We start from the raw sequence: 26,290 nt of genomic DNA on the forward strand, positions 1-26,290 counted from the left end.
TTTCTAAAGATGCACTACAAAGTCAGTCTAGAGCTTTTCAGTGCACATGATGACCCCAGGTCCAAGGAAGCAAGAAAATGGTAACAGATGATTACAAGAAACCTTTGACAATTAGAAAATCTCCATGAACACTGATTCATCAGTAATAGTAACTTACCCTTTCAGCTTCTGCCTTATTCATTGCACTATCATTTTTCACAAACTATGATTAAGAGTCTGGATTAATATTGAAATATTTAACATTATGAAATATTCAATACACCGTGGGAGAATAGTAACAATGCATCTTTGCTTGGAAAGAAATCAGGTATCAAAGCTGCACGGGGCAAATGGACTATTAACAAAAACTCCTATCCTTCATGTCACTAGAAGTGGGCCACAACAAATGCATTTTCTAAGTTATGACAGTACTTTCAATTTCAAGAACAGTCTGCAATCTAACCTGGTTAATAAATCAATACAGGAATTATGTAACTTGGTAATTAACCAGGCTTTGAAATCCCACCATAAACTCATAATGTCAAATATTAGCAAAATAAACCATAGCAATAAAACATTTTCAAAACACAATTGATGATCTACTTATGTATAACAATATTTAATAATGAAAATCTCAGCCCTGGCCAGTTTAGTTTGCTCAGTGCTTACAGCACTGGCCCAAGGACTGAACGGTCACAAGTTCAATTCCCTGTTAAGATCACATGCCTGATTTGCAGGTTCGATCCTGGGCCCTGTTACAGGTCGTGCAGGAAGCAAACAATTGAAGTGTCTCTCTAACATCAGTGTATGTTTGTTTCTCTCCCACTCTCTCTCTCTCTAAAAATCAATGGAAAAATATCCTCAGATGAGGTTGTTGGTTTTTTTAATCTTTACTATTGAATGTACTACAGATGTTCCTCATTTTTCCCCCAATGACCCGCTCCTCCCCACTCCCGCCCCCCTCCTGCCTTTTCCCAAACTATTGTCTGTGTCCATTGGTTATTCATATATGCATATAAATTCTTTGGCTTATTTCTTCCCACTCCCCAACCCCTTTCCCTTTGAGGTTTGTCAGTCTAGCAATGAATTTGTACTTCTTAATCCCTTCACCTTTTTCACCCATTCCCCCAACCCTCCTTCCATCTGGCAACCAACAAAATGTTCTTTGTATCTATGAGAATGTTTCTGCTTTGCCTATTCATTTTGTTTGTAGATTCCATTGTCGATAGATACGTATTCGTTGCCATTTTGTTTGTTCATGTATTTAATTTTTTTCTTCAAAAAGACTCTTCAACATTTCATAGAATAATGGTTTGGTGGTGATGAACTCCTTTAACTTTTTCTTGTCTGGGAAACTCTTTATATGGCCATCGATTCTAAATGACAGCTCTGCAAGATAGAGTAATCTTGGTTGTAGGTTCTTGCTTTTCATCACTCTGAATATTTCTTGCCACTCCCTTCTGGCCTGAAAAGTTTCTTATGAGAAATCAGCTGACAGCCTTATGGGAACTCCCTTGAAGGTAACTAGCTGCCTTTCTCTTGCTGCTTTTAAGATTCTCTCTTTGTCTTGAACCTTTTGCATTTTCATGATGATGTGTCTTGGTGTGGGCCTCTTGGGGTTCCTCTTGTTTGGGACTCTCTGTGCTTCCTGGACTTGTATGTCTGTTTCCTTCACCAAGTTAGGAAAGTTTTCTGCCATTATTGTTTCAAACAGGTTTTCAATTTCTTGTTCTCTCTCTTCTCCTGCTGGCACCCCCAAGATGCGAATGTTGGCACGCTTGAAGTTGTCCCAGAGGCTCCTTACACTATCCTCATTTTTTTGGATTCTTTTTTCTTTTTGCTGTTCTGATTGGGCGTTTTTTGCTTCCTTACATTCCAAATCGATGGTTTGCTCCTTGGATTTACGTACTCTATTATTGAAGCTGTGTAAGTTATTCTTTATTTCAGTTAATGCCTCCTTCAATTCTAACTGTGCATCCATGATTTCTGACTGGTCCTTTTTTATGCTCTTGAGGCCCTCACTAAGTTCACTGAGGTTCTCACTAAGTTCATTGAGCATTCTTATAAGCAGTATGCTGAACTCAGCATCTGTTAGGTTGCTTATCTCCATTTTGCTTAGTTCTTTTCCTAGGGTTTTATTCTGTTCTTTCATTTGGGACTTGTTTCTTTGTCTCCTCATTTTGGCTGCCACCCTCTGTTTCTTTCTGTGTATGACTTAACGAGAGGTATGGGGCTAGCTGAGACCAGATGCTGCTTGTTTGCAAGAATTTAGGAAAACCTGAAGCAGGATCCAAGACAGGCCAATCCTATGGTTAAGCAACTGGCAACAGCTAGGGTGGGCCTGAAAGTTGAGTGGGACGGGGCCTCAGGAAATTACCACGGTAGGGCTACCAGTGTAAGCCATGCTGCTGGAGTCCCAGATATGGCGACTATCTGCTGTCCTAGGGAAGGGCTCACCAAAGGAACAAAAGTCTCTGACAGCATGCCTGTCCCGGAGAAAGCCCCCTCTCCAGTGCCAAACAGCTCAGTTCTTCCCTGTATGTCTCTGGTGCCCCTTGAGCTGCCTCCCCTCCAAGCTTAGAGGGAGGGAGTCCGACAAGTCCGTGCGCAGGCCCTTTAAGAAGCTGCCTGGTGCTCCAGCCGCATCAGCTTCCCTAAGCCTCAGTTCCCGCTGGTTTTTCCAGCCAGAAGTTATGAGGACTTCTCTTCCTGGCACTGGAACCCTGAGTAGGGCGTCTGGTGTGGGACGTGGACCCCTCAGTCCTCAAGAAGGACCTTCCCAGCTGAGGTGTCCTCCTGATTTTTATCCGCCACACGTGGGTGTGGGACCAGCCCTGTGCGCCTCCGCCCCTCCTACCAGTCTCGATGTGGCTGCTGCTTTAATTCCGTAGTTGTAGGACTTCCATTCAGCTTGATTTCAGGTGGTTTTGAATGATGGTTGTTCTGCAGCTTAGTTGTAACTTTGATGTGGTTGTGAGAGTACGCAATACCACGTTTACCTATGCCGCCATCTTGACCGGAAGTCCCCCAGATGAGGTTACACACACACACACACACACACACACACACACAAAATAACAATAATAGTAATAAAATCTCAGAACAAGAAAATAAGGGAAATCCACAGCTCAATATAACTAAATACAATAGCCAAAACAATCTAGGAAAGAACTAACCTTCAGATTACCAACTAAAGAATAAGACTAGAACCCTGACTGATGTGGTTCAGTGGTTAGAGTGTCAGCCTTGAAGAGTTAAGGGCATGTACCTGGGTTTCAGGTTTAATCCCTGGCCCTGATAGAGGCACATGCAGGAGGCAACCAATCAATATGTCTCTCTCACATCAATGTTTCTCTCTCTCTCTCTCTCTCTCTCTCTCTCTCCCTCCTTTCCTCCATCCTTCGCACTCTCTCTAAAAAGCAATGGAAAAAATATCCTCAGGGGAGGATTAACCAAAAATAAATAAGATTTATTGCAAATGATAATTTTTTTCTCTGTAAACCTTGAAAGTCTTTAAAAAAAAATCTTACAGATGAAAATTATATTAACTTCCATAATATGAGTCCTTCTCTTCTCTTATAATGGGAACATGGAACAGATAAGAAATTTAAAAAGTCAAATCACATTACCCATATAATATTGTTCCAAATGATCAAGTCTTTTTTTACAAATATTTAGAATAACACTTGAAGCTGCCTTTAGAACTGTATTTACATTATGTGCATTACTCCAAACTTGCAGCCAGTGAAAAAGCACAAATTAAATCCCAATCAAAAAGTGGGGTTGATAGATAGCAGTCCATTAACAAGTAAATAGAAGAAATACATGCTAATTTCAAGCTCCATTAGAAATGGGGTTGGGGCATACTTGCACATGGGAAAGAAAAAAGTTTGATAGCTATAAAAAAAAACAACTAAAGAAAATAATGAACATTTAGGGACTCCAACAGAGAAAGGGCAATGTTAAAGTTTTACTTTGAAGCATGGTTATTTCTATACACTTTGAACTTTCTATAATGGATAAATTTAGTATAGTGCTCTTGCAAGTGAACAAGCAGAGTGACATAGAGCAAGTCAAGCCAGACTGTCCACTTCCCCACAATGTTAAGCCCACTCAACCTATGGCCACAACATGAGGGTGCTGAGCAGACTGCCAAGCCACACAAGCAATACCTTCTAGGTCCAGAAGCAAGCACATGGGCACATGGGCAAATTTTCAGAACTGATACTCTGCGATTTTCCCAGATGCCTGATGTGTTTAACTTCTTAAAGAGAAAACAGAAGGTACTAATAAAACTAAAGCTTCCAACATGTACAGTATAACAAAAATTCTTCTAAGTCTTCTAAGGGTATGGCTTCACAGTCATTCATGAGGAAAACATGGTTTGGGCTGGGGAGGCAAAAAGGATAAATGATTCCACATTTTTCATTGTTTGTTTATTTTAGATATAGAAACTAGCAAAAATATACATTTCGAATTAATTTAATTTTTAACTTTATTTTTTTCACTTTTTATATGCAGCAAAATTCACTCTGGTGTACTATTGTGAGTTTTTTGTATAATCACCTCCATGATCAAAAAAGTTAAGGGGCTAGAAAAGTTAGAAAAGTTAAAGGGCTTCATTTTCACAACACCATGTACATACAACTAAACCACAGAAATTTTTTTTAATCCTCACTTGAGGATATCTTTTTCCATCTATCTTCAGATAGAGAGGGAGAGAGGGACATCGACTCCCCACCCACCTCGCACCAAAAGTATAGAATTTAAATGCACAAAATATTTTTCGCTTCAAATGCTAACTTGGCATCAACTTACTACAAAGCTACAGTAATAAAAGCAGTGTGGTACTGGCACAGAGAAAAAGAGACCAACACAATAGAATACAGCCTAGAAACAAACCTTCACATATACTGTATGTTCAAATGACTTTTGACAAGGCTGTCAAGATTATTCAATGAGGAAAGGACAGACTTTTCAACAAATGGTGCTCAGAAAATTGTAAATTCACATGTAAAAGGATGAAGTTGGACCATTACCTAATACTATACACAAAAATTAACTCAAAATGGATCAAAGACCTAAATGTAGGAACTAAAACTATAAAACTCTTTTTTTTTCCCTCACCTGAGGACATTTTTCCATTTTTTGTTCAGATAGAGCGGGAGGGAGAGAGAGGAAGAGAGAGAGAGAGAGAAACATCGATGTGAAGGGACACATCTAGTGGCTGCCACCCTCACGACCATCCAGGGCCGGGGACAAACTGCAACCGAGGTATGTGCCCTTAGCGGGAACCGAACCCGGGTCTCTCTGTACCGCAGGCCAACGCTCCAACCACTGAGCCAAATCGGCGAGGGCAAAACTATAAAACTCTTAAAAGAAAACAGGGCAAAGACTCATGACAATGGATTTGTCAATGGTTTCTTGGATATGACACCAAAGGCCCAGGCAGGTAGCCAAAGAAAGAAAATAGATATATGGGACTCTGTCAAAATAAAAACTTTTGAGTATCAAAGGACATGAACAAAATGCAAAGGCAACCCAGAGAATGGAAGAAAATATTTGTAAATCATATATGTGATAAGGGATTAATATCTAGAATAGAGAACTCCTGAAACTTAACAATCAAAAAACCAAACAACCTGATTATGTGTAAAAGACTTGAATACATTTCTCCAGAGATATATGAAGTCAAAAACACATGAAAAGATACGTAGCATCACTAATCATTAGGGAAATGCAAATCAAAACTACAAGACACCACCTCACACTCTTTAGGATGGCTACTACAAAATAAACCAAAAAAACAGAAAATACATGTTGGTAAGATATGAAGAAATTAGAATTCTTGTGCACTGCTGGTAGTATGCTGAATGTAAAATGGTACAGCTACTATGGAAAACAGTATGGTAGTTCCTCAAAAAAATAAAAATATATTTACTATATAATCTAACAATTCCAATTCTGGGTATATATCCGAAAGAATTGAAAGTAGGGTTTCAAAGAGATATTTGTACTAGCAGCATTACTGACAGTAGCTAAAATGTTGCAACCTAATAAGAGTGCATCAACAAGCCCTGGTCGGTTTGGCTCAGCGGTTAGAGTGTCGACCTGCGGTCCAGAGAGGCCCGGGTTCGGTTCCCGCTGGGGGCGTGTGTCTCTGTTGCAGTTTGTCCCTGGCCCTGGTTGGGTGGTGAGGGTGGCAACCACTAGATGTGTTCCTTTCCCGTCGATGTTTCTCTCTCTCTCTCTCTTTCTCCCATTCTATCTGAACAAAATAAAAAATAAAAAAAGATATAAAACATTGCCCTGGCCGGTTTGGCTCAGCGGTTGGAGCGACGGCCTGCGGTACAGAGAGACCCGGGTTCGGTTCCCGCTAAGGGCACGTACCTCGGTTGCAGTTTGTCCCCGGCCCTGGTTGGTCGTGCGGGTGGCAGCCACTCGATGTGTCCCTTCACATCGATGTTTCTCTCTCTCTCTTCCTCTCTCCCTCCCCGCTCTATCTGAACAAAAATGGAAAAATGTCCTCGAGGATTAAAAAAAAAAAAGAGTGCATCAACAAATAAATGGATAAACAAAATGTGTTATATGTATACAATAAAGTATTATTCAGCCTTAAAAAGGGAGGAAATTCTGGTACATGCTTCAACATGGATGAACCTTGAAGACATTATGCTAAATGAAATAAGCTCAACAAAAAAGGAATATATTATATGATTCCACTTTTCTGAAGTATCTAGCTAGAAAAGGCAAATTCACAGAGAAAGAATAAAGTATACCAGGGACTGGGGAAAGAGGAGGATGAGCAGTTGTTGTTTAATGGTACAGAGTTCCTGTTTAGTACGATGAAAAAGTTCTAAAAATGGACATGATGGTTGCACAACATTGTAAATTTACTTAATGCTACTGAACTAAATATTTAAAAATGGTTAAAATGGTAAATGTTATGTTATGTATATTTAAACACAATAAAAACTTTTATAAAGTGTAGCAAATCTTTCCCCCTAGGAATTCCACTTCTAAGAAGTAATCCTAATGAAATAATCCAGGATGGGCAAATAATTTGGCTACAAACTAAATTAGCTCTGGAAGCAAACTAAATACTAAATATCCAACTGAGCCAAGAAGCTACATAATGGAATAGGAAGGAATCACTAATATGCTATGTTTCCTTTTGTTGTGGGAGCCACCTGTTTGAGAGGAGTGTGGCCTTCTCCTCTCCACACCATGGTGTGTGCTTGTCAACTAATATCAGTATACTCCAAAAAGGTGGAATCCTCAGGCAAAAAAGTCATGTTGCCTGCTGCGTTCATGGCTCCTACTGACCAGATACTGCGAACTCTGTTCACACCAACTTGCACAAAAGCAATAGACAGCCCTATATTGTCAGTAAACTGGCAGGTCATCAATCAGTGCTGAGTCTTGGGGTACTGGCAGAGAAGTGGCTCAAATTCCCAGAGTTCAAAGTGGTCAAATTCATCATTCTGGCCAGGGTGCTTTTAGAAATATGTGTCATGGAGTCTGCATGTTTGCACCAACCAAAACTTAGCACCACTGGCACCACAGGGTGAACATGACACAGAAGCAATATGCCATCTGCTCTGCCCTGGCTGCCTCAGCCTTCCCAGCACTGATCATGATTAAAGGTCATTGCACCAAGGAAGTTCCTGAATTTCTTTTGGTGGCTGAAGATAAAGTTGAAGGCTAGGAGAAAACCGAGGCTGTTTTGCTTCTTAAGAAACTTAAAACCTAGAATGATATCAAAAAGCTCTATGCCTCTCAATGAATGAGAGCTAACAAGGGCAAAATGAGAAACCGTCGTCATATTCAGAGTAGGAGATCTTGCATCATCTATAATGAGGACAGAGAAATCGAAGCCTTCAGGAACATCTCTGGAATTACTCTGCTTAATGTAAGCAAACTAAACATTTTGAAACTTGCTCCTGGTGGGCATGTAGGCCATTTCTGGATCTAGACTGAAAGTTCTTTCTTCAAGTTAGATGAGCTGTATGGCATCTGGCATAAAGCTGCCTCCCTCAAGAGTAACTACAACCTTCCCATGCATAAGATACTCAACACAGACCTTAGCAGAATCTTCAAGGGCTCAGAGACCGAAAGAGCTCTCCAATCACCACACAAGAAGATTCATGGCAGAGTCCTGAAGAGGAATCTACTGAAAAACCAAAGAATTATGTTGACGCTAAACCCACATGCAAAGACCATGCACCAGAACACCATCCTTCGTCAGGCCAAGAACCACAAGCTCCACATGGATAAAGCAGCAGCAGCAGCACTAGCACCAGCACTAGAAGCCAAAATCAGTTGAGAAGGGGATTCCAGGCAAGAAGCCTGTGGTAGGAAAGAATGGAAAGAAGGCTGTTGGTGTTAGGAAGCAAAACTTTTGATAGGAAAAAAGGCTGTTGATACCAAGAAATCAGCAGCATGAGAAGCCCGCAGAAAAGAAACCCACCACAGAAGAAAAGATACATGTGGCATAAACCTAAATGTGTTTATTCCATAAAGGTCAAATCACTTTGGACAGCCAATTTTAAATAAAAACCTGATCAAAGACAAAAAAACAAATGCTATGTTAGCACTGAGCAATAAATCACATTTCATCAATTCTAAAGCATAGGCATTTCACTTTTTTTTTTAATCCTCACCCGAGGACACTTTTGCATTTATCTTCAGATAGAGCGGGAGGGAGGAAGGGAGGAAGAGAGAGAAACATCAATGTGAGAAAGACACACTGAGTGGCTGCCACCCACACGACCCCAACCGGGCCGGGGACGAACTGCAACCAAGGTACGTGCCCTTAGTGGGAACTAAAACCAGGACTCTCTGGTCCGCGGGCCGACACTCTAACCATTGAGCCAAACCGGCCAGGGCCATTTCACATTTTTAAGTCTCTAAAATCTGGATATGGCCTGGCCGGTTTGGCTCAGGGGTTAGAGCATTGGCCTGCGGTCCCGAGAGACCCGGGTTCAGTTCTCACCAAGGGCGCGTACCTCGGTGGCAGTTTGTCCCTAGCCCTGGTTGGTCATGCGAGTGGCAACCACTCGATGTGTCCCTTTCACGTCGATGTTTCTCTCTCTCCCTCCCACTCTACCTGAACAAAAAATGGGAGAAAATGTCCTCAGGTGAGGATAAAAAAAAAAATCTGGATACGTCTTACAACTGATGGCATTTCCTACTTTATTGGTAGTCTTTCTTTCTTCTTAATGGTACATAAAGCTAAATCTTACACTATTAATATGGGAAATGTTCAAGTAATGACAGTGGACAGTAGATTACAGAAGAACATATAAGGTAAAATCTAGTTTTTATAGAAGTTATATATAATCTTGGGAGGAAGGTGTCAATGGGGGAAAAAGGAGAAACATCTGCAACAAAAATAAATTAATTAATAAAAAAAAAAGTTATATATAATCAATACACATGCTTAGAAAAAAGATTAGAGGATATACACCAGAATGTTAACAGTATTTATCTCTAGGTGATACGAGATTAAAAAAAAAAAAAAAAAAAATTTAATAAACTGGATATAAAGCCATGCCTTCACCCCCATATCAACCTGGCACAATACTACATGTAACACAAATACATCTACTATAAGTAATTCAGTATTTATTGAATAGTATCTGCTATGGGTTTAGAAATGAATCAGGAGTCACAGGAAACAGTAAGATACAAAAGACTGTACTTGCCTTGAAGCTCAGCAACTGGTAAAAGAATGTATGGTCTAGAAGAGTCTTAAGAAAGGTAAATCAGCAACTTAATGCTATTTAAATACTGAACTAGTTCACTGGTTTTATTCGTAAGACAACCCGTTTAATATGGATAAAAACTTGTCTTGTCCAACACTCCATAACTGAAAGAAGAAATTAGCATTTTATCACGTTAGAGGCTAAGATAAATACCCTTTATAAATCATCTTATTCATTACACAGATGACAAAGTTCAAACTCTCAGGCTGAGACTCATAAGATTAAAAACTCCAAAAAGCACATTTTCACCATTCATCAGCTAATAGACATATAATCAATGACAAATTAGCAACAGCAGAAGACACCCTACTACATAAGTCTTTATTGTTTATTATGACCTGTTAAGAATTTCTTTTTTTTTTTTTTGCCCTGGCCGGTTTGGTTCAGTGGTTAGAGCATCGGCCTGCGGTCCAGAGAGACCCGGGTTCGGTTCCCGCTGGGGGCATGTACCTCGGTTCAGTTTGACCCTGGTTGGTCGTGCGGGTGGCAGCCACTTGATGTGTCCCTTTCACGTCGATGTTTCTCTCTCTCTCTTCCTCTTCCTCCCTCCCACCCTATCTGAACAAAAAATGGGAAAAAAATGTCCTCGGGTGAGGATTAAAAAAAAAAGAATTTCTTTTTTTTTTCCTCTCCCCAGGCTTCCTTGCTCATCATGTGCTTACTGTGCCAGAGGGTAAAGCAGCTACAAAGGAACCTAGTACCCATCCTCAAGGTATCTACAACAGCTGAAAAAGAGAAAAAAATAGGAGAAAAGCTCCATGACATTGGATATGGCAATAATTTCTTAGCTATGACACCAAAAGAATAGACAAAAAAGAAAAAAATAGCCCTATCGGTTTGGCACAGCAATTAGAGCGTCAGCCTGAGGACCAGAGTCCTGGATTCAGTTCCCGCTAGGGGCATGTACCTTGGTAGCAGTTTGTCCCCAGCCTGCCCCGGTTGGGGTTGTGTGGGTGGCGACCAGTCGATGTGTCTCTCTCACAACATGTTTCTCTCTCTCTTCCTCCCTCTCTTCCTCCCGCTCTATCTGCAGATAAATGTCCTTGGGTGAGGATAAAAAAAAGAAAGAAAATAAAAAATAGATAAAATGGACTTGATCAAAATTTAAAACTTTTGGGTGTCAAGAGACATTATCAAAAAGGTGAAAAGACAATCTATAAAACAGGAGAAAATATTTGCAAGTCATATATCTATTAAGGGATTCATATCGAGACTATTTAAATAACTCCTACAACTCAACAACAAAAAACAACCTGATTAAAATAGGCAAAGGACTTGAATAGAGACTTCGTCAAAAAAATATATACAAATTGCCAATAAACAAATTAAAAGATACACAACATGCCCGACCTGTATGGCTCGGGATTAAGCATCAGTCCCATGAACTGAGAGGTCCCAGTTGTTGGTTTTTTTGTGTGTTTTTTTTCTCTTTTGTTTTGTTTTCCAGATAGAGTGGGAGGGGGAGAGAGAGAGAGAAACATCGACATGAAAGGGACACACTGAGTGGTTGCCACCCGCACGACCCAACCAGGGCCAGGGACAAACTGCAACTGAGGTACGTGCCCTTAGCAGGAACCAGCCCAGGTCTCTCTGGACCGCAGGCCACACTCTAATCGCTGAGCCAAACCGGCCAGGGCAAGAGGTCCCAGTTTGATTCCCAGTCAGGACACATGCCCAGGTGAACTCAATCCCCAGTAGAGGGCGAGCAGGAGGCAGCTGATTGATGTTTCTCTTTCACAGCTCTCGCTCTTGCTCTTGCTCTCGCTCTTGCTCTTGCTCTCGCTCTTGCTCTTGCTCTCGCTCCTCCCCTCTTCCTCTCTATCTAAAAAATCAATAAAAACATATCTAAAAAAAGATGCACAGCATCATTAATCATTAGAGAAAGGCAAGTCAAAACTATAATGAGCTATTACCTCAAATCCACTAGGATGGCTATTATATAAAAAAATATCAAGTGTTGCCTTGGCCAGTTGGCTCAGCAGTTAAGAGCATCAGCCCACAGATGGAAGGGTTACGGGTTCAATTCTCAGTCAAAGGCACATACAATGTGTCTCTCTCACATCAGTTTCTCTTTCTCTCTCCCTCCTTCCCTCCCTCTCTTCTAAAAAAAAAATCAGTGGAAATATATCCTTGGGTGAGGATTAACAAAAAATAAAAATTTTAAAATAACAAGTGTTGGTGAGCATGTGGAAAAACTGGAACCCTAATATATTGCTGGTAAAAATGTAAAGTGGCACAGCTATTGTGGAAAACAGTATGTCAGTTCCTCAAAAATGTAAGCATAAAATTATAATATGACCCAGAAATTCCACTTCTGGGAATATACTCAAAAGAATTAAAAACAGAAATGCAGCCTGCCCAGTGTGGCTCAGTGGCTGAGCGTCAACCCATGCACTAAGAGGTCACCGGTTCCATTCCCAGTCAGGGCACAAGCCAGGTTGTGGACCAAATCCCCAGTAGGGGGTGTGCAGGAGGCGGCCAATCGATGTTCTCTCTCATCAATGTTTCTATCTCTCTCTCCCTCCCGCTCCCTAAAATCAATAAAAAGGAAAAAATAAACAAATAAATGCAAATACATATTTATACAATCATGTGCACAGCAACATTCACAAGTGCCAAAAAGTGGAAGCAATCTAAGTGTCCATCAACAGATACATAGATAATGGAATATTATTCAGCCTTAAAAAGAAATTCTGGCCCCGGCCAGTTTGGCTCAGCTGTAGAGTGTCAGCCTGCGGTCCAGAGAGACCTGGGCTGGTTCCTGCTAAGGGCATGTACCTCGGTTGCAGTTTGTCCCCGGCCCTGGTTGGGTCGTGCGGGTGGCAACCACTCGATGTGTCCCTTTTGCATCGATGTTTCTCTCTCTTCTCTCTCTCTCTCCCCACTCTATCTGAACAAAAAAAAAAAAAAAAAAGGGAAAATGTCCTCAGGTGAGGATAAAAAAAAAAAATTCTGACACGTTACAACATCGATGAACCTTAAAGGTATTATGCTAAGTAAAATAAGGCAGTCATTAAAGAACAAATACTGTATTATTCCACTTACACGAGGCACCTACAGTAGTCAAATTCAAAGAGGCAAAAAGTACAATGATGGTTGCCTAGAGGCTGGAGGAAGAGAAATGAAGTCACTATTTAATGACTGTGGAGTTTCACTTTGGGAAAATGAAAATAGTTCTGGATATGGATGATAGTGATGGTTGTACAATGTGAATGTACTTAATGACACTGAAGTATACACATAAATAGTTAAAATGGTAAATTTTATGTGTATTTTAGCACAAAAACAAAACACAATATATGAGTGAGAATGTCATAATCAGGTGCAAATTTTAAAATTTCAGCCTTCAGAGATGGACAGCATTTGTGTCCAAGAAGAATGGAGTATCCCAGTACAAATGCCTGGCAAAGGACATATAGCAACAATATACAGTAGAAAATAGGCTGAAAAAGTACGGTAGGTCCAGAATTTAGAAGACCTTGAATGCCAATGCCAATCTAGGAGCCTAACTAGTGCAACAACAAGATAGCAGTAAGTTTCTCAAATAAGAGTATTGCTTATATGTAAAAGACTTAATGATGGAGGGTAAGATAGGAAGAAATTCAACTAACTTTAGCAAACACTTATGGAACAACCTTAAGGTCTCAATTAAAAACTAAAGGGAATGGAGTGGTTGGCAGTGACTGCAAAGGAACAAAAACGGTTTCTGGAGTACTGGTAATTTTCTGTTTCTTGACCTGGATGGTGGATATGGGTGGTATTCACTCAAATAATTCATTAAGCAGGTACTCATGACTTGAGTACTTTTCTACATTTATATTATAGTTTTATGTATGTTATTCTTTAATTTTTTCAATTTTATCAAAAATAAAGGCCTGCCCTGGCCGGTTTGGCTCAGCGGTTAGAGCGTCGGCCTGTGGTCCTGAGAGACCCGGGTTCGGTTCCCGCTAAGGGCGCGTACCTCGGTTGCAATTTGTCCCCAGCCCTGGTCGGTTGTGCGGGTGGCAGCCACTCGATGTGTTCCTTTCACATCAATGTTTCTCTCTCTCTCTCTCTCTCTCTCTCTCTCTCTCTCTCTCTTCCTCTCTCTCCCTCCCACTCTACCTGAACAAAAAATGGAAAAATGTCTTCGGGTGAGGATAAAAAATAAATAAATAAATAAAGGCCTACTCCTGGCCAAGTGGCTCAGTTGTTTGAAGGGTTGTCCCATACACCAAAAGGTTGCAGGTTAGACTCCCGGTGGGGGTACATACCTACGTTTCAGTCTGATCGATGTTTCTCTCTCACATCGATGTTTTTCTTTCTCTTTCTCTCTCTCTCCCCCCTCCCGTCTCTAAAATCAATAAAAACATATCCTTGGGTGAGGATTAAAAATAATAGTTAAAAAATAAAGGCCTAGAGCCCACTTCTAAGAAACCCCCAGATGGGAGGAAGTCATACCTTAAAAATATTTACCAAACAGTACAAAAGATGCAACCACATAATTTGGACAAGGTACCCAAGAAGCACTGAGAGATCCGAGAGAAAACCCAGCAACAACAACATCTAGGTGAGTTTTTAAAAATAAATTAATCTGTCAGATGGATAAGAGGGGATGTGCTCAAGGTATATATATATATATATATATATATATATATATATGAAAAAGGCAATGAAACAAACAGAACAAATTTATCCAGAGAACAAGTAGTTTCATAGTTCAAAGATAAGAGGATAATAATCGAGAGTAAAAACAAAGAGACTGGAAAATTGGAATTTATGTAAGATGAAGACTGGATGGAGAAGATTTCGTCTCTGGTTAGATCTGAGTAGAAAGAAAGAACAATGAAATGGAGATGGTTCTCAATTTTCCCAAAACAGCAATTTGGTATTCAGGGTCCTCCATAATCTGAATTTTTCTCATTTGTCATGGTTCCACCCACGAGCTAGACTCCAGACAGAAAAGACTCTTTCCTCCTCCACTCGACAAAGCATCTAATTTGCCCTCCACACCAGGTACCATGCTAAAGACTAAGGCTGTCTGTCTGTCTTCAAGTTCACAGACTCACTTTGTAGCAGGAAAGGCAAAGAGGGACATCAATAAAAGTAAAATACAATGGAGTATACCATCTGCTGGGAAGGGGTTTGCTACCAGAGAGTAAAGTGCTAGCTAATTTGAGTCCCCAGATATTACTAAGAGCTCATCATGAAAAAGTGAAGAAATACAAATGGGGGAGGGGCTATATTCCTGCAGGGTGCATCACAGAGGAAGCAACAATTACAGATAAGCCTAGACCCCTACATGCAATCCATATTTATACCCTGTCTCATTTCTCAAAAATACAGCTCCTTCATCCCCAACACCTTCACCCCATCTTCCTAGCTCAACTCCCTACTTTCACTTGTATACAAATACAAGCCCTGCAAGCTCTAGCAAAGTGATCTTAAAAAGGAAATCAGATCGCCCTGGTTGTTTGGCTCGTGGATTAGAGCTTCAGCCCATGGACCCAGACAAAAGGGTCTCAGGTTCAATTCCTGGTCAAGGGCACATACCTGCATCAGGTCAGGGTTGAGTGGGAGGCAGCCAATCCATGTCTCTCTCTCACACTGTTGTCTCTCTCTCTCTCTGTCTCTTTCTCCACCCCCTCCCACCCCCCTTCCCTCCCTCTAACTCTATCTAAAAATCAATGGAAAAATATCCTCGGGTGAGGATTAACCAAAAAGGGAGGGGGGGGGATCAGATCACAAACTCTCTACAATGGCTTCTTAGAGCTCTTAGAATAAAATCCAAACACATGATCTGGTATTTCCTGGTACTCTCATGTGAGGCCTCTCCCCACCCCAAAGTATTCAAGCTACACAGGTCTTCTCTTAGGTCTCTAAACACATGGCATTCTTTCCTGTCTCAGGACTTTTACATAGCAAAGGACCCTGTTCCCTCTGTCCAGATCTTCAGTAGCACACATACCACCCCCCCCAACAACCAGGTCTGTCAGGTCTCACATTAATATTACTTTCTCAAAGAAATTACAGTGCCCGCCAGTTATTGCTGATCTCCATTTCTGGTTTAGGTCTCCAGAAGAAAAAAGAGTCTCATTTTGGGCATGTTGAGTTTGAGAAGCCCCTCTGGAGACACCCAAGTAGCACTCTGGTGCACAGGTGACCATGGGGTCAGTCAGGTAAGATCTGCATTCAAAACAGAAGCTTGGACTTGAGCACCTAAGTTTGATGACAGAAAGACTGTGCAGAGAAGTGACTCCCAGCTTGGATGAAAAAGGCACTCCATATGGAATGAGATGTTACTGATGGGAGTGAGGGTAATCCCACATCAAGGGTATGAAGGACTGAGATATACTGGATAGAATCTTAGCTATGAGTGGATGGGGGGGGGGGGGCAGAGAATAAGAAGTACCATTTTCATCCAGTTCAAATGCCACCCCTCCTGGAAGCCTTTCTGGCCTTATCCAAACAAAACTAGCCCCCTCTCCATGCCTCTACAAGTTTCTCTTACCATTAGTATTATAAAAGATTTGACCCACACACAAGTTTCTCATAAGCATTGTTATGGCACTGAATGCAATCTGCCTGCCTTGTACTACACCTGGGTGTGTGCCTTCTCTATTACACTCTGAGCTCTTAGGTGCAGAGACTGTATCTTAATCATCTGTGGGCCCTTAAGACAGCAGACAAAAAAATTTAAATGACTATGAGGTATCACCTCACACCTGCCAGAATGACTGCCATCAACAAATCATCAAACAAGTGCTGGTGAGGACATGGAGAAAAGGATACTCTAATACACTGCTGGTGGGAATGCAGACTGGAAATAAGATGGTGTTTCCTCAAAAAATTAAAAATGAACTGCCACTTGACCCAGTGATCCCACTTCTAGGAATATATCCAAGAAGCCTGAATCAACAATCAGAAACAGCCCAAGTATCATCTATCAGTAGATGAGTGGATAAAAAAAGCTGTGGGAATACTATGCAGCTGTAAGAAAGATCTCTTATCTTTTGAAATGACATGGAGGGTCCTGGAGAGTATTATGCTAAAAGAAATAAGCCAGTCAGAGAAAGACAAGTGTCACATGATCTCAGTTATTTGTGGAATATAATGAACAAAATAAGCTAACAAAACAGATCCAGAGACATGGAAGTATGGAACAAACAGTAATCTCAGAGGGAAGGGGGTAGGGGGCCTGTAAGAGAAAAATCAAAGAACTTATATGCATAACCAAAAGACAGACCACAGTGGAGTGAAGGCAAGGGGCAGGGCGGGAATGGGGAGGAGGGTGCCAATGAGGGAAAAGAGGACATCTGTAATACTTTCAACGATACATTTTTTTTAAAGCGGGCAAACTACTTTTTAACTTAATAAAGTCAAGAAGGTAAATAAGTGGGCAGAGATCATGGATAATTTCTCTGCTCCTTTCTCTTGTACAACAAAATAAAACACACTAAATAATTTGATTTACAGTTTTGTTTCTTAAATTTCTTAAAGTAACAAACACCTGTATCGTCTTAAAAAAAAAAAAAAAATCACTGCGAAACAAAACATCCACTCATTGAAATGCCTATCCTGTTGCAACAATACAATGATGTAATCATTTCCTTCAACATCAATATGAAATACTCTTAATTTAGTCGGGAACTTAACATTCTTTTCTACATTATTGTAAACTCTGTACAGAACAAAAAAGTTACAAAGAGGCAGGACAAAAAAGGGGGTGTCGATCCTGGGTTGGAGCCAAGTGCCGCCTGCATTATCGAGAAGCCATTCCCGCCAGGCCAGGGTTAAGCCTTCAATCAACATTTCTCCCAGCGAGTGCTTCGCGCACACGCACACTCCTTTAAAAGTCAACAAAAAGACGGAACGCCAGCCGGGAGAACTGGGACTAGTCGAGCTAAGAGCTTCCAGTCCACCAGCGCGAGGAGCCTGAGTAATTCCACCACAAAGGTGAACGTGGTACACGCCAAAAGTCCACACGGGTGTGGCGACCCCTCCCAGCGGCCGGCTCGGGGAAAGCGAGCGCACGGGCTTTCGCATTCGCTCGCGCGGGGGTGCGGGGGTGCGGGCCAGGCCACAGCCGCCCGCAGACCGGGAGGTTTCGGGGCGGGGAGTGCGACCACGGAAACCACAAACCACAATCACTTCCCCGGAAAACTCGGTTTCCGAACATTTCCGCACCGGGAACAACGCGCAGCCTCCTCACAGGAAGGCGGCCGAGCGGGCCTGGCGCGCGCACCGAGTCCACTTGAACAAAGTTGAGAAACCGGGAGAAACTTTCCCGAGAGGAAGCGCGGCGGCCGCGCGGGGCCTGAGGCTCGCTGGGCTCCAGGCGCCGTGGCCCCTCAACTTCCCGAGCGTCGGAAAAGGCCGGCCCCGCCCGGCCGGCCAGGGCGCAGGCCCGGGGCCCCGCGGGGTAAGCGGGCCGGACGCCGCACCGCGCCCTCCCGGAGCCCAATTCCCGGCGGGGTCGCGGAGGAGACGGCGCCCCGCCTGCCCGCCGGAGGGGCCCCTCTGCCTGGCTGGGAGCCTGCGCCCGCGCGAAGAGTTACCTGCGGCGAACGGGGCGAGCGCAGAAAGGCTCCCGAGGCTCCAAGCCGACGAACTCTGCTTTGTCTTTCTCCCGTCGGGCTCCGATGAGGAAATGGGCCGCCCGACACCCCCGCCCCCGGCCCGCGGCCCGCCCCCCGCCCGTGGCTCCCGCCCCGCGGCCCGGGCGCCGCCCGCCCTTCCCAGCACCTCCCTCCGGCGCGCTCTTCCCGGCGCCTCCCGCCGTTGCTCTGCTTTCCCGGCCTTCGCTTTGGGGGCCAGCCCCCAACCAAGGGAGCTTGGAGACGCCGGGCCGGAACCCCCAAAAGGACCTCTTGCACCCCGCCCTTCACCCCACTGTTACCTCATCCCAGGCCCCTCACGGGCTCGCAGGCTAGGAGTGACCCACGAGGAAGGAGGAGCGGTGGTTCCTGGCACAGCTGGAGTTGGGGGGAGGGCGGGTGAGTCACCGCTCAGCGCACAGGTGAGTCTCTGGGCGCGGCCCGCGCAGGCCCCTCCCTGGCCTGTACCCCAAGGACCTGGGCACACTCCTCTGAGGAGTGCCACAGGTGCTTCCCAGTCACAGACTTCCAGAAGAGTGCTTTAGGCCCACCCCGTGTTTACAAGAGAAACTGGGGCCTCCCAGCTCGAGGCTGAGCGGCACTACAACATACTCTAGGGACCTCATAATGTGAGTTGGAAGCCCTTCTAGAAATCATGCCTTCACTTGACAGGTGAGGAAACCAAAGGACCTGGCTTCTATCCCTGTCCCTCTAGCTATTTGGGGAATTTTATTCCCACTCTCTCTTCCGTATCTTCCTGGTAAATGCTCAAAAAAAAAAATATATATATATATATGCAAAACAGACAAAAAATATCACATCTTCACTTGTCAGCCCCATAGGATGATAAATAAAGTTTTCAGTGTTGGCCTATAAATCCAAAATAATGCAAGACAATAGCCACTGCTAACTTAGTGCTGAGTACTGAGCAGGGTGCCGGGGAGATCTGCCCTCCACATGTTCACCCTTTACTAAGCACACCTCCTTCTCCCCAGGGAAACGCAAACTCCTGGAAAGCAGGAGCTGTATCCCCTACAGCACTCAGCACAACGCTCATTCCCTAGGCGGTGCCCAGTTAACATGGTGGATGAACGTGCCCGAAACCCTAACAAGGCCATTCTTATCCTACTACACCCCATTCTGTTTCTGGCTTCAGAATATTTGCTCCTTCCATCTCCCCTGCCTGGAGTGGCCATGGCTTCCCCCCACTACAGTTGGCTACTAAAAACTTTAATAATAATAGTCAATCAATAAATATTTGTTTGAACTAACAAAAGATTGAGTTAAAGGATTATGCTTTATAACTTTGTATATCTATCACTTCACTCAGGACCAGCTACTTAATTTGTGAGTCTCCTTGTTCAGAAATTATTAACAATTTCAAGACGCCAACAGCAGAGCATTAAATCAAGCATGGGGCCCTGCTACATAAATTGAATGTTTGCATCCCCCAAAATTCATTTGTTGAAAACCTACTGCCCAAGGTGATAGTATTAGGACATACAGCCTTCGGGAGGTGATTAGGTCATGAGGGCTTAGTACCCTTATTTAAAAAAAAAAAAAAAAAGACCCAAAGAGATCCCCTGTCCCTTCTGCCATGGGAGAACACAGCAAGAAGGCTCTGACTACGAACCATGTTTAGAGAACTGCTGCTCTAACATTTCATGTTTGGGAAGAAAGCTCTCACCAAAACATTACCATGCTTGCCCTGGCTGGTGTGGCTCAGTGGGGAGAGCATTGGCCGGAGCACTGAAGAGTCACAGGTTCTATTCCCTGTCAAGGGCACATAGCTGGGTTGCAGGTTTGATCCCCAGCCCTCGTCTGTGCCTGCAGGAGACAACCAATTGATGTGTCTCACTCACATCAATGTCTCAATGTCTCTCTCTCTCTTTCTCTCTCCCTCTCCTCTCCCTCTCTCTCCCTCCCTCCCTCCCTCTCCCTCTCCTTCTCCCTCTCTCTCCCTCTCCTTCTCCCTCTCTCTCCCTCCCTCCCTCCCTCTTCCTCTCCCTCTCCTTCTCCCTTCCCTCACTCTCTCTAAAAATCAATGGAAAAAATATCCTCTGGTGAGGATTAACAACAATGACAAATGACCATGCTGGACTTTCCAGCCTCCAGAACTGTTAGAAATAAATTTGTTTATAAACTACACTACCCAGTCTGTGGTATTTTTGTTAGAGCAGCCTGAACGGACTAAGACAGTCCCTAAAAATGAAAGTGCAAGGTTTATTTTGGGAAAAGGGTCAGGTGACAGGAAGAATATGAATAGAGACTTGCAGTATACCCTGTCAGCTAAGGGGAGTCCGTTCCCTCCCTCTGAGAAAACTTGAAAAGCCTACTAGGAAAGACTTGAGTATTCAAATATCCCAGGCACTTGCTATGTGCTGGGGAAGCAGCAGTGAATAAAACTAACTCTATCCCTGATAAATTATAAAAAAGAAGATCAAGGTGAAGATTGGGGAGAGATACAAACAGATTTGGGGAGGTGGGGATTAACCTAATCTGGTGTTCAGTTACCTGAGGAAGTGACCTTTATGCTCGGACCCATTCTAGTCAGATGTTAGAACTCATCTCCCCACTAAAACTGCTTTATCAAGGTCCCTGATGGCCTCCATGATGCCAAATCTATAGTCAGTCTTTATCCACCATTGATTTCATTTTATCACTGTCCTGGAAATGCTGTCTTCACTGGGCATCCAGGGCACCAGGCTCTTCTGATTTTCCTCCAACTTCCCTTGAGGCAACTTCTTAGTCTCCTCTGATATTCCTTCTTAATCCTCCCCACCTGTAAATCTTAAAACTGCAGTTCTTAAAGTGCAATCTGAGGACTCCTGAGATCTTTTCAGGGGTAGTAAGGTAAAAACTATTTTCATAGTACTAAAATATCAGTTGCCTTTGTCACTCCCAATCTCATGGTAATCACAAATATGAGAATCCAGCTACCTTTTTATTAAGTGAAACATTAAAGAGATTCACAAAAATGCAAAACAATGACACATCCCTCTATTTTATTTTAGAAAACATTGTTATTTTTCTTTTTAAAATGTTATTTATGATAACATGTAATAATACAGTAAACTTTGATAGATTAATTCACATAAACAAAAGCTCTTTGAAATCCTCTAAAATTTTTAAGAGTATAAAAAGATCTTGAGATCACAAGTAAAAACTGCTGTTAGTGTGTCCCATGCTCCATTTTCTGTCTGCCATCAGCCCTTGGTGATCTCATTCAATCTTTATATCTCAGGCTTATCTCTCAACCTGAACCTTTCTCCTGAATTCTGAACTCCTATATCCAGCTCCTGACTTGATATCTCCACTTGGATATCCAGTAGGCATCTAGGCATCTCACACTTTATATGTCTATATGTCCAAAACTGATTTCCTCATATCTCTGCTCATACCTCCTAATCCGCCCTGGCCGGTTTAGCTCAGCGGTTAGAGCGTCGGCCTGCGGTCTAGAGAGACCCGGCTTTGGTTCCTGCTGGGGGCATGTACCTTGGTTGCAGTTTGTCCCCGGCCCTGGTTGGGTCGTGTAGATGGCAACCACTTGATGTGTCCCTTTCACGTCGATGTTTCTCTCTCTCTCCCTCCCACTCCATCTGGACAAAAAAAATGTCCTCAGGTGAGGATAAAAACAAAACAAACCTACTAATGCCACAGTTTCCTTCATTTCATTAAACAGCAACTCTATTCTTCTACTTGTTTAGGCCAAAAACTTTGGAGTCATCCAAAGTTTCTTTCTCACATTTCATGTCTAATTCCTCAGGCCATCCTGTGCCTCTACCTTCAAAATATATTCAGAATCCACCAACCTTTTACTTCTCTGCTGTTACCATCCTGAATCAAGACATCATCCCTTACTTAGCTTGAATTTCACAGGAGCCTCCTAACTGATCTCCCTCCCTTCTTCTGCCCTTGCTTTCCTCAGTCTAATCTCAATTCAGTGGCTGGGGTGATCCTATTAAAATGTAAATCAGAACATGTCTCTTCTGCTCTGCACAAAACCCTTTGATGGCTCCTGTCTTACTCATAAAAGGCAAGGTCCTTATAAGGGCCTCCAGAGCTCACCTGCCCCCTCCATACACACACTTCTCTGACACACTGGCCTCTTTACTATTCCTGGAACACATCAGACAGGTTCTTACTTAGGGCCTTTGCTTTCTGCCTGGAATGTTCTCCTCCAAATAGCGCCTGACTCACTCTCTCACCTTCCCCCGGTCTTTACTCAGCTGTTATTTTCTCAGTGAGGCTTCCTCTTGGCCACCCTATCTGGAATTGTAACCCAGTCCCCCCACATCCCATGCCTCCTTACTTGCTTTATTTTTCTTTCCTTTTTTTTTTTATTAATGTTTTTATTTATTTATTTATTTTTAGAGAGAGAGAGGAAGAGAGAGAGAAATAAAAACATCAATGTGAAAGAGAAACATTGATAAACTGCCTCCTGTACATCCCCTACTGGGGATGGAGCCCGCAACCGGGCATGTGCCCTGGACGGGAATCCAACCCGGACCTCTCAGTCCATGGGATGACACTCAATCCACTGAGGCACACTGGCCGGGCTAGTTTTCTTTTCTTTTTTTTCTTACTTGCTTTATTTTTCTCCTTAGGGTGTGTCACCATCTGACATAAAAAGTCATATGTATATTTATAGTCATATATATGAATATGTATATATTCACATTTTTTATTTATTGTTTTCTCTTGTCTTCCTCCCACTAGAATTTAAGCCCCACAAGAGCTAGAATTTTTGTCTGTTTTGTTTAGTGCTATGTCCCTGGTGCCTAGAATAGTGCCTGGTACATAGCAGATCTCTCAGTAAATACTGGTTAAATGAATGAAAGAAGGAGTAAGTGAGATCTAGAAAAGACATTGTTGACAAGGTGCTTAGGGAGGGAAGGAAAGTGTTTGATACTAGACAAGCACATTTGAAGGCCCTGAGTCCCATACCAGGAAAAAAAGTTCTATGATTTGGAAGCTGGTGAGGTAGACAGAGGTCAGACTACACAAGGCTTTGTAAGGCTTTAGACTTTATTGTGACGGAATGGGGAACCACAAAGAATTTTAAACAAAGAGATAACATGACCATATTTTGTTTTTTAAACATTCACTTTGGAAAAAAACAGACTGTAAAACAATGCACATAATATCCATTTTATGTTTAAACAATGAATACATATTTGTTTTACTGCTTTCTTTCTCATAGCAGCTGAGCCATTTAAAACGCATCATCTGTTCAAAACCCTCCAGTTCTTCCCATCTCACTCTGAATAAAATTTACATGATCTTTCCCAGCAACCTCAGACCCATATTTGGCTTTTCCCCTCCATTTTCCCACTCTAGCCCACACTGGGGTCTCTAGACATCCCAGGACACATCAAGCATTTTTCCTGCCTCAGGATCTTCACATTTCTAGTTCCCGCTGCTTGGAATGGTTTTCCCCCAGATCAGATCTCTGCTCAAATGTCACCTTGTTGTAAAGACTTTGCCTTACCGCCTTTTGTAAAATAACATTAGCACCCACTTCTCTTCCCTCCTTCTCCATTTTATTTCTTTACTCTTTTGTATTTCATAGCACTTGTTACCACCTAATACATTATATGCTTACTTACTTACTTATTGCCTGTTTTTCCCAATGGAATGTAGTGTCATTAAAGCAGATGTTTTTCTCTTCTGTTCACCGTATCTCCAGCACCTGGAACTGTGCCTGGCAGGTAATAGATACTCAATTGAATGAATAAATAGTTATAAGTCTGTAAAGATACCCAGCTAAATGTTACAGTGGTTAAATGCAGGGAGGGGATGGAGGGACTTTTAGGTTTACTATATATAGAATAGTATATAATATGTTAAGTGTAATGGGATGGAAAGAAGTAGGTAGATTTGGAAGCCATGCAAAAGGACAGAGGATCCTCAGTCTTGCCAGTGGATTAGATATAAAAGTTTCAGACTTGATCAGCGAAGGAAACAGTGGGAGAGCCCTGGAGGTAAAGCACGTAGGAGTGGGGGTGGAAAACAATGCAGACAAAGGGCTGTTTTTGGTCATGCTTAGTTTTAGTGCCTACCAAAGAGGAGATAGCCTGTAGACAGGTATATCCAAATCTGAACGCGGAAAGGCCCCAGGTGGAGCTGGAATTGTGGGAGTCATCTTCACCTGGAGAATATATGGCAAGAAGAGGTGGAAGCCCAGGACCAACATTCAGGAGGAATAGGAGCCAGAACAGGAGACTGAGTTGCCCCTCTGCAACCCACAGCCCTCCTTTCTTTCCTAAAATGCACCACTTCCTTTCCCATATCAGGGTTTTGGCATTTACTGCACCCCCCTACTTGGAAACTTCTTTGACCTAACTCTTCAACTTGGCTCCCTCTTATTATTTTTTTTAATTAAGTATTTTATTTAGTGTCTTATATTCGATTTTTGAAATTACTTATATGTATTGTTTTTTTATAACCCATAAGCCATTTTTAAAGACTTTATTTATTTATTTATTTTAGAGCAGTTTTAGGTTCACAGCAAAATTGAGAGGAAGATAGAGAGATTTCCCATATACACTTTGTCCCCACACAGGCATGGCCTCCTCTATTATCATCCCTACCACAGTGGTACACTTGTTAAAACTGATGAACCTGTTGACACATCATAATCACACAAAGTCCATAATTTCTTTCACTCTTGTACATTCTATGGGTGTGGACAAATGTGTAATAACACTGCCCTGAAAATACTCTGTGCTCTGCCTATATGTTCCCCCCACCACTTCTTATTCTTGAGGGCCAATTTTGACATCACCTGGTCAGAGAGGCCTTTCCTGAGCACACAGCCTCCCCCCCCACACACACACACACCACAGTCACTCTCCACCACATTATTGCATTTCTATTCTTTTTTTGTTTTGTTTGTTTGTTTTATTGATTTTAGAGAGAGAGAAAGGGACAAGGAGAGAGAAACATCGATGAAAGAGAACATCGATCAGCTGCCTCCTGCATGCCCCGACTGGGGATCAGCCTGCAACTTGGGCACATACCCTGACCTGGAATTGAACTGGTGACGTCTTGGTGCATGGGTCTTGGTGCATGCTGAACCACCAAGCCACACCGGCCAGGGATGCATTTCTATTCCTTTTAGCATTCATCCCTTTCTAGAATTGTCTTGTTTGTCTACTGGTTTATTTTCTGTCTCCTACAATGGAATATAAGTTCCATGAGGACAGGAATCTTGTCTTACTTTTTCACTTCTCTGCTCCTATAAGTTAGTACAGTGGAACATAAAATGCACTTTAAGCCCTGGCCAGTTTGGCTTAACAGTTGGAGTATTAGCCTTAGGACCAAAGAGTTGCAGGTTCAATTCCCGGTCAAGGGCACAGTTGCAGGTTTGATCCCCGGCCCCAGGCAGGATCATGTGGGAGGCAACCAAACCATATGTCTCTCTCACATTGATGTTTCTCTCTCTCTCTCTCCCTCCCTCCCACTCTATCTGAAAAAATCAATGGAAAAATATCCTTGGGTGAAGATTTGTTTTTTTAAATGCACTTTAAAAATATTTTAGCCTGGCCAATGTGGCTTAGTGATTGAGTATCGACCCATGCACCAGGAGGACATTGGTTCGATTCCCAGTGAAAGCATATGCCCAGGTTGTAGACCCAATCCCCAGTGGGGGCATGCAGGAGGTGGCCAATCGATGTTTCTCTCTCATCAATGTTTGTAGCTCTCTCTCCCTCCCCCTTCCTCTCTCTAAAACAATCAATAAAGAAAAAAAAAATTGTTTTAATATTTTCAGAAGGAATGAATGGCCATAGATATTGAAGTAAAATCAAGTGTCATTGAAACCAAAGACTTGGTCATTAGTACCAATTGATGACATTTGGTTTGAAACTTCAGTTTCAACTTACTTAAGGTTACTGAACATAGTGCACATAAACACAAGAGTTAAGCTGCACCAAGAATGTTAAGAAGGGAAAAACAATAAAAAGA

At 42.6% G+C, this 26,290-nt stretch overlaps 1 protein-coding gene and 1 pseudogene across 1 annotated transcript in view; one reads left to right on the forward strand and one right to left on the reverse strand.

Moving 5' to 3' along the window:
• CTNNA1 (catenin alpha 1) overlaps positions 1-18,374 on the reverse strand; it is a 199,489-nt gene extending 181,115 nt beyond the window's left edge. The window contains exon 1 of the mRNA XM_036239742.1: positions 18,284-18,374. The gene's annotated coding sequence lies outside the window, so the exon portion shown is untranslated. The remainder of the gene's footprint in view (positions 1-18,283) is intronic.
• Positions 7,171-8,477, forward strand: LOC118615162 (annotated as a pseudogene).
• Positions 18,375-26,290: the final 7,916 nt, after the last annotated feature.

This window comes from Molossus molossus, unplaced genomic scaffold, assembly GCF_014108415.1.
Source record: "Molossus molossus isolate mMolMol1 unplaced genomic scaffold, mMolMol1.p scaffold_m16_p_4, whole genome shotgun sequence".
Classification (NCBI taxonomy): Eukaryota; Metazoa; Chordata; class Mammalia; order Chiroptera; family Molossidae; genus Molossus; species Molossus molossus.